Source organism: Peromyscus leucopus, chromosome 3, assembly GCF_004664715.2.
Source record: "Peromyscus leucopus breed LL Stock chromosome 3, UCI_PerLeu_2.1, whole genome shotgun sequence".
Taxonomy (NCBI): Eukaryota; Metazoa; Chordata; class Mammalia; order Rodentia; family Cricetidae; genus Peromyscus; species Peromyscus leucopus.
This window is the reverse complement of record NC_051065.1, coordinates 70,561,870-70,571,149: the sequence shown is the minus strand read 5'-3', so window position 1 is coordinate 70,571,149 and position 9,280 is coordinate 70,561,870. Positions and strand designations below refer to the sequence as shown.

Genomic DNA, 9,280 nt, shown 5'->3' with positions numbered 1-9,280 from the left:
CCGGCTATATGACATTTGGGTGCCAAATGAATAGGGTTTTGTCTATGAATTAGATCGTAAAATCATCCATAGCACCGACAGATCGGCTCACTGGCTATAAAACGTCACGTGGGGCCATTAAAGTAAGTTTTATGGTTTTGGGGAGTTGACATCCAACATTATATACCACATAACATATAATCTCACTAACGCTGGACTCCATTTGACTCTTTTGCAGGCTACGTGTGCTGCCTGGTCATTCAAATTGTCAATTTTAGGTCCAGAAGTGTCCAACCCACAAGTTCTCAAAACTCTCTGAAAAATGGCTCCCTCCAAGTTAAGGTAAGCTCGCCTCTTGAGTTTATTTGCACTCCGCAAAGTTCCTTGCTCTTCTTTCTCTCTGGCTCAGTAACGCTAAAGCTGTCTCTGGATCCAAAATGGGAGAACAAACTTTTCTCTCTGCCCAAATTAGCAGAGCCAGAGCCAGCTCTGTGGAGGGAGGCAGCGCGGTGAACAGCGCCTGTGGCCGAGCCGCATCCCAGGCCTAACTTTAATTGCTGCACCATCGTGGATGTTAATGACTTCCGCTGCTCCCGCCGGCGTGCAAAAAAAGATGATTTTTGTGTGTGTGAGAATGGGTCTGTGTGTGAAAACTTGGCAGCCCCCCGCCCCTCTTTCTAAGCTTGGCCAGGTCCAGGCTCTTTGGGGGTCGTGGAGCTCTGGTATGGGGAGTGGGGGTCTGGGAGTTGAAGGGGCGCGGGCCACTGGAGTAGAGGGCTGAACTGAACTGGAGAGTTTGAAAGAAAGGCCCAGGCAGGGCTGAGGCCGACACTGGCGGGATTCCTTCTGGGGCTGTGGCAATATGTCTTCGCGGGCCAGGGTCATTTGGCAGCCCTGAATTGAGGCGGCGGCCTTTGGGGCTGGGCTTCAGACTGGCTGGAGAGCGTAGATGCTGCCTGGGGCCCTGGCTGTGTGGCAGAGACCAGGCTGCTGGCACCCACAGGGTGCTGGGGACAGCGGGTCCCCACCTAGGAGGTAGGGGGTACTCAGCTTCCCCGCACGCACGCACCGGGCCAGGCCCTGAACCCAGTTCGCCCGCCTGTTCTTTTCATTTCGCTGGCCGTGTTCTCACCCGCCTGTGAGTCTGAAGCAATAAACTTTATGGCCGGATTTAACTTTAGTCTTTGAATCCTCAGGCTAATTGAAAGGGGTAAAAGCGCTTTCTTTTCTTCCGCCCTGCCTTTCTTCTGACTCCCTTCTTACCTTGTCCTCCATTTCTTTGTAGGAGTAAGACATCAATGCTCAAGACCCTCGAAGGGCTGCTTAGGGGTGGTTCCCTCGCTGACACTAAAGATAGAGAAATGCACCCCTCTTCAGCACGCAGACACAGTTTCTCTTCTGAAACTGTGCCTAAAGTTTTGAGGGAAATTGAGGTGTCTTCAATGCCCAACTTAAAAGTCCCTAGAGCCATTAGGCTGTTTTTCTTGACACATCATAAAGGGCAGTTTAGGAAGAAACTGCTCCTTTGTCACGAGGAGATTTCCTTGTCTCTTTTGTTATTTGTTCTTTCTGTTTGATCCCAGGAAATTTACATAATATATGTTTTCCAAAACAGTCTCCAAAATTACACCAATGAGTGAAGTTAAGCAAAATACAAATTTCCTGGATACACTTCCATCCGGGCTCCAGCCTCCCACCTCCTTCAATGGCAACGCAAACCAAATAACTGAGGACTTTCTGGCCTGTCCTGGGGTCTTTTCAGGGTAGGTACCCACCAGAGGCCTGATAAGTTCCCCTCAATCCTGTTTAAGGAGCGCAGGCAAAATTTCCAACTATATTTAGAAATGAAGCAAAAAAAAAAAAAAAAAAATAGGCCTCTTCTCTTTCTCTGGAGCTGGGTAGTTCCTTCAAGTACTGGTTGGTAAAGGTATTTACCAAGTACTTAGAGAGAAACATTTCAAAGTGTTGATTTGAAATCCTAACAAGCATTATTATATAGATGTATCTTATCTTTCATTCAACATAAATCCACAGAAGCCCTAATTCAGAGATCCAAAGAAAGCTAAACTTAGGACATTAAAAAAAAAAATCAAAACTCTCATAAATCCCATTTCCCCTAAACAGTGGCGAGCTGCAGAATCCACAAAGTTATTTTGTGTGCAGTGAATATTAGTACTTCAGCACTCGGGAATATGTGTCCACCTCTTAGAAAGAACTGGAGTAAAAAAATTTACATGGGAATGGGTTCTTACTATTTGATGTTTCTGAGAATGTTGGATTCTTTGTTTTGCTGCTCTGAGTTTGGGTTATTAGAAATGTTGGGTTGTGGTTCTGTTTTGGTTATATGTCTGGTGATTTTGCTTGCATAATTTTTTTGGTGGTTGAAATTAGGAGGTTAAAAAAAAAAAAAACAACCCAAGGGTTGTAGAAATGCTGGTATTCCTAGGTGTACCTGGGAGAAAGAAAGCATCCACAACACCCGTGGGCCACACCCTGAGGTGTGGGAATGGGTAAAAAGGCTGATGGTATCCTATCCAACCAAATACATTCCTAGGGATCTTTCCCACAAATTAAAAAAAAAAAAAAATCACAGGCTATGAGTGCTGTCAGCTTGCTTGTTTCTGTGTGCTTTAATCTTCACAAGACTTAAGTAGAATTTGAGAGGGCAGGTTGACCCACGTGGAGTCAAGTGACTGTAGGCTGCCATTGGAGGGACTGTTCCCTTTCTTACTGTTTTCACGGGAAGTGTATTTAAGATGCTGGTTGGTTATCTGCTCATTTTGTAGATGAGTTATATCTTCTTGTGGATTCTTTTGAGTCTTTTTTTTTTTTTTTAAAGAGGAACTTACTTAGAGAGAGAGAGGAAAAAAAAAACAACTCTCCCACTGAGGGCTTTATGAAGACATCCAGCTTCAGCTGGTGGCAGAAATCTGTGTGTTCTCTTGTAAAAGGAGAAGGTGGCGGAAATGTGCAGGGCCCTGTTTGTTTCTACAAGCCAAAAGGAATATATTCCCTCAACTATGAGCATCATAGGAAGCTTCTGGTCACACTTGCTTAGGGGTTTGTTAGTGTCTCTCTGGTCTAACTTCACAACATTATGCCAAGATCCCTTTTCTCCTATGATTTCTCACTTTGCCCTGCTTCATTTGGCTCTGAGAGAGCAAGACAGAGTTTTCTCCCAGAAACAGTGGTTCTCACTTGTTGAGAGTTGGAGAATGTAACATCCCAGCAACCACAGAAGAGAAAATTGGCTGTTAGCTTGCAAGATGCCCTTGCCACCTCCCCTTCTCTGGCTGGGGTCTACCCATGGCTTGCCCATCAGAAAGGAGGCAGAGCATCTTAGGCTGCAGATCCTTGGCTTCCACAAGAGTATAAACAGGATGCCAAGGCAAAAGTGTGTGTGTGGGGGGTTTCAGTCAAACAGGGAGGGGGATCCACAGCCCTAAGCTCCAGAACTGGAGGGGAAGCCCAGATTTGTTTTGTTTGGTGTTTTCTGAAAAGAATTTTGTCCCTCTAGCAGACCCCTTCTTCACAAACTGGCCTTTTCAATAATAATATTTGTTATGAAGGTTACTGGGTAATTATTGCGATTTTGTGAAGCAGCCCTAGGTGGAGGTGAAGTCTGTCATCGCCTAACAAATGGCGCCCATGCAGTTCACTGCCGGGTTAAGTAAATGCAGAGAATATAAATCTGCACACCCTAGGACCCGCCAGCAGAGCACGCTTTAGTACAAGTTCACAGTCAACCCGGCCCTCCGCCTGCCCGGGCCAGCTCTCCCAACAATTAAGGCTGCGGCTTTATTTTTAAATAAAACAAAAACCACCCCACACCCCCTTGCCAGCTCACCCTCCCCTCTCTCTTTTCTTGCACTTCTGCTTCAAAAGTTTCTCCTGGTCTCCCCTAAATTGTCCTGGTTAGTGGGGTCACCAGTGACTTCAAGTTAATCTAGCTCCTAATTCCTGACTTAAAAAAAAAAAAAAAAAGAGGAGGAGGAGGAGGCTGGTTTGACAGGAAACATGGTCACAACACAAATACACAGAAATATATACTCTATCCTCTAATTCCAACAGAAAGTGGCAGAGGCAGGACTGCCTAGGATCCAGAGGGGGGCCCCTTCCTCCTGAAGAGGGGGCTCAGGCTGTGTATCTTTGTGGTTAGTGCGTTACAACTGCAGGTCAAAAAGTTGAGGGTCAAAAGTTTACATTGTGCAGCACTCTTAGTCATCTGCACAGACAGAGTTTGATGTCAACGTTAGAGCTGCGATCTTGACTATCAGCACAAAAGATAAAATAGCTCAGAGTGACGCGTGTATCACGGTGTGGACTCCAGGTGAACCCTAGTGGTTGAATGACCTCAATTACGGAGGAAAGGGGAGAAAATTCCTCTTTTCGGGAGTAATACATGCTGTATTTCATATTGAATTATCACTCCCATTCTGAGGGAATCGCTGCAGGTAAATAGGCATGGCTTACCAAAAATACCAAAACCTTAAATGTTGGAGAATCAAGAATGGTATGTAGGCTTGTCACAAAATAAAAATGCTTAGAACTCATCAGAGGACCACTAAAAAAAAAAAAAAACCAAGTAGCGAGCTTCTAACATTTCTAACGTTCCATTATGTCCCTTTTCTATGAAAAAAGGGAGTGATTCTGATTAGTCAGAGTGGTTTTTTTTTTTTATATTGTAATACATATAATGATCTCTAAAATGTGGGAGAAAAGGGCAGATATCTTGCAAAGAGTATTCTTGGCAATTTTCAAGCATAGATTATGCACCCCCAAAACTGCAACCCACTAAACGCAGAGGTTGTCAGAGCAGGGAGGTGGGAAGCCCTCATAAAAGGGGCAGGATTCCTAAAATCACCACTACCCGGAGGAAAGTGCTTATTAGCGTTATTGTGTTCATGTGGTTGAAAATTTTTCTGTTATGTTTATTATTAAACCACTGTTGGATATAAATACTGCGACAATCTGCAGTTCCTACATGCCATGCCATTGTTAAACTACCAGGCTTCTGCTCTCCAGAAAACACCTCTAAAAAATAGGTGTGGACCAGGGGTGGAGGATGAACCCAGGACAAGAAACCGAACTAAGGAGGAGGGTGGGGGAACAGAAGAGAAAGGGGACAGTGTGTTCAAGAAGCAGACGGGGAACCATGCCTCATTTGTCTGTTGCAAATGAAGTGTTAACCAATATTTTATTTTTCATACATCTAGATTAGCTTTAAGTGTCTGGGCTGGAATCTATTTTCTAGGGGACATATTTTCTTTTCCTATATGTTGACCTTCAAATGATCAAGGTGGGAAAAACAACAATGAGAAAGATAAAATATTTTTCTTCTTTATTTTGGGAATAATTTAAGGACTCAGAATGTCAACCTTGCAAGTATGTTTGAGACAAATCCCTACACACTCAGGCTAATTAGATTTAATGGTGCCAGGTGTATGTTCAGTGGTAAAGTAAATATTTCCCAAATGCTGCCTTCATGGAAGCAAGTAACCAGAGTATCTCCTCTACTGTGCAATGGGTAAAGATTTACTCTGGCCAGAAGCTTGGAGCCAAATGGGGTTTGCCAGATGAAATGGAAGGTCACTGCTGTTACAGCAGTGAACACTTCACATCTGGTCTCTTGAAATGAAAAGAAGAGAACTCAGCCCCCACTTGCTCACCCAGAAATTATGTCTCTTCCAGGGAACCTTTCCATTGTATTTTTGGTTAAAGCCATGTGACATACCTAAGAAACATTTTAGCATCAATACTCAAAAACACCCTTTAAGCTAGTCTAGTGACAAAATGGACCTGTGGAAGTCACTGTTTTGAGAATGCTTACCTCCTTAGAGGATTTTGATCATTAGGTTTTTGTTTTGTTTTGTTTTTTAATACCATCCTGGTACTAAAATATAATAATCCTAAAATGCATATCAGTCCTTATATCTGGGCTGTATTTTTATTTTAAACCACAACCAGGAAATTACACCCTAAACAAATTAATTGGTAAAAATGGTCAGTCAAGTGTTGTTCCTCTATAACCAAACGCCTAATGTAGGTGGGAGGAAGCCCTAAAATGTCACTCGGAGGCAGTTTAAAATCCTGCCATTCCCCAGTGTGCTCCAGGGAAGCGCTGGAGATAGAGGACAGCCTGGAGGCCCTCACTTTAAAGAACAAAGGACAAATACAGTCAATACATCCCATAATGCTTACATTTCCTTTGCCTTTTCCCCTTGGTTTTTCCTGGGAAGGGCTGACCTGGGCAAAGCACCCTGCTCTCTAAAAGACACTGTATAGACCTTTTAGAAGCGCAAAGTCCAAGGCTGAGGTGAACTTCAGGTCAGCGCGTCTAACAAATATGAAAATGTCGGCTGGTGAGGGCGCGCCTGTGACTTAACAAAGACTGTCAATGTGTAAGATTAATAAGAAACAAAATGCACACGGTGTCACTGTTCGGTCACTTTGAAACTTGGGACAGGGTTGCATTCAAGTGGGAAGGCTGTTCCAAATATATTCAAAATGATTCAAATCAGATTCAAACCGAGCTGCAAACACTGTCTCCTCCTATTCCCCACTCTCCCTCAGACTCCCTTCCACTCGCCTCCTCCATCTGGGATTCGAGGACATGATGAAAAGTTATTTCACTTAATGGGATTTTAAGAAAGCTTTTGGGGGAATGTATGTTATCCTTGCACATGGAAATGAGCAAATGTGCTTACCAGTTTCCCAAGGAAAAGGTAGCTTCAGCCCCGCTTGGGACTAGAGCCAGTTGGTGTGCGGAGATGAGCATGCTCCCTCTCTGCTCCATTCCAGGGCACCCCATCTCCCCCCCGCCCCCCCCCCCCCCGCAAGATGCTGCTGGTAAACTTTGGTTTGTTTTCTCTAATTGAGTTAGTTTCTTCCTAGCTCTTCTTTGGTGTCTTGGATAGTATGTAAAGGCAAGAGGTGCTTTTTAGTTTTAATGTTTTTCAAAAGGTTATCCGATTCAATGGGATTATGCTATGGCTTGCTTGCCGAGGGAGGCTGTGGAAGGTTCAGGAAAGGTACTGAGACTGTTTATTACAGCCATAAATCTTGCAGTAAAATGTCAAAATGTCGGTGTGTGAGATAACACTTGGTGGTCCTGGCTCCGTTTGTGTTTATGATAGAAGCGCAAAGACAAGTTACAGGCCTTGAGGGATTCTGTGTAAGCCCATCTTCCTCAAGTAATAGAACCTCCGGAAACAGGCATAGTTAACTCACCCAGCTTAACCATATACAAAACAGTGCCAGTGTCTCCTTAATACTTAAAAGTAGAGACTCTGTAGACAATTCTGAGGCTAAACAACATGAATTCTGTGTCTCGGTGCCTGTAAATAATATTAAACAGACACGGCTAGGACTCGTGTGCTCAAGCTTGGTGACACCAGGAACAGGCGAGATGCCCTCATCATGCTTTTTTCTGCAACTTGAAACATAGCCAGATGTGTAATACATATATATTTGTATATATAGTCTATATGTGTGCTACTTATGTTGGATAATTTATGTATATATTCTCTTGCTAGAGAGGGCAGCCACATCACAGGCTCGATTTCCTCCCTCCAGTCTAGAGAGGATATCTAAAGATTATAATCAGTGTTGATTTCTGTCTGCGGCTCAGATTTCATTAAAAAAAAAAAAATTCAGGGTGACTCATGTCAGTGGACAGCTCTCTCTGGGCACACGCACCCAGTGTGGAAAAGCTCTTTGTACCACTTCAGGACGACTCCAGTCTGAAACTAACATGATCCTTTCTTTAACCTCTTTTTTTCTAAATTAGTTTAAAGATTAGTCTCATATAATAGTCTTTATGTGGCTAAGCATTAAATGACTATCCATCAAATGGATATATTCCAGCATTTAGTAGCCCAAATGAGTAACCGATATAAATGAAGAGAGAACTGACATTCTTTTTGAAGTGTCTCCAGGCTTGGGTTATAACTTTCCTTGTCTTCGAGACTCAGTTGTGAGAAGGTTGCTGGTTTATCCTGCTGTCTGAAAAATCAACTAGGTGCTCCACCTCAACTATCTTTGCTTTGTATGCCAACATGAGTTATTTTAGAATGGTGACATGCCAGCGTGCACTGTTTTCCTGTCATACAAAGGGGATCTAGGCGGGTCTGCTATTCAGAAGAAAGGAAAGAGGACGGACACAGTACGAATGAAGCATCAGTATTTACTTCAAAGATCAACATTAGGTGGAATTAATAAGTAATTTATTTGTTAATAATGGCATAATTAGTTTACCCATCAAATTTCAATTACCAAATGGCAGACAACAGTCCCCTCTCTCTCCTTTCCGGAGCTACTGATATCGTTAATATGCTAATTTTCAGCAATTCAGGGATTACAGGCTGTCCTGTAAATTTAGCCCTCGCCGCTGATACAGCCTGAGAAAACAGCATCCAAAAGGAGGAGGAGGGAAAAAAAGGTTAGAAAAGGCCGATGGACGATCAGACCCCGCAAGGGTCTTATTCTATCTCAAGCTTGTTTTTGTTTGGAGTTTGTTCTGTAATGCGAAGTTACTGGATTCAAGCCGGGTTTTGTGCATCCCCATTCTAGGGTGGAGGTCTCACAACAGCGCCTGGTAAAGGAGGCATGTTTAGCTCTTGTCTGCCCCTCCATCAACTGCAATATGGGAAGTTCCAAATCGTAAATGAAATGCTGTACAAATTCTGCCTCTGGGGGGAAAAAAAGAAAGAAAAAAAATTAAGTATCCATGAGGTTTTACTGGAACGCCCTCGCTGTACATCCTTGCCTGGATTGTTCAGCGGTCCATTCCACCCACCCTTCCTGTGTGGCTCCAGGCCGGCTTCGCAAAGCAGGGACCCCCCCACCCCCAGCAGCTGGGTGGATGTGCAGGGTGTTGGTGAGGAATCAATGGGCGAAAAAAACGGGTCTGTAGGCCTCCTTCGTTTTGTTCCGGAATTAGGATAAAAAGCCAGGGTCTGCCTCTTGGTCCCAGTGTCCTTCCCTCTCCTGGAAGGCCTCGAACCCCTGGAGGATCACCCGAGGCCTGGATGGACAGGAAGTCAGCGCTGAGCCCTGGAGACCAGCTGCCCCAAGGCCTAGGACAGACTTGGGCAGGAAGAGGGCTCGAAAGGACCCATAGCCTAACAGGCACCGATTTCTCAGCCGGAATCCAAGTTGGGGGGCCGAGGAACCCAAGCCCCTGCTCGCTCCTCCCGCCCGGGTGGATAGCGGCATCCATCACGCCCCCCGCGCGTTTCCTGATCCGGGTCCGCGCGCGCGGATCGCCCATTGGCCGGGGCGCGGCACGTGGGGCGCGGGG

At 44.7% G+C, this 9,280-nt stretch overlaps 1 protein-coding gene and 1 long non-coding RNA gene across 3 annotated transcripts in view; one reads left to right on the top strand and one right to left on the bottom strand.

Annotated features, from left to right (window-relative positions):
* The window catches only part of Hoxa3 (homeobox A3), a 44,558-nt gene that overhangs the window by 12,100 nt on the left and 23,178 nt on the right, over positions 1–9,280 (top strand). Inside the window, 1 exon segment of the mRNA XM_028864146.2 lies at positions 218–321. The gene's annotated coding sequence lies outside the window, so the exon portion shown is untranslated.
* LOC119087613 lies at positions 8,188–9,257 on the bottom strand. 2 transcript variants are annotated; one of them, XR_005091093.1, is made up of 2 exons: positions 8,998–9,257; positions 8,188–8,669 (listed from the first exon to the last, which is right to left on the bottom strand). It is a non-coding gene; the product is annotated as an uncharacterized LOC119087613 (long non-coding RNA). The 2 variants fall into 2 exon arrangements; XR_005091094.1 differs by having other exon boundaries at positions 9,113–9,255.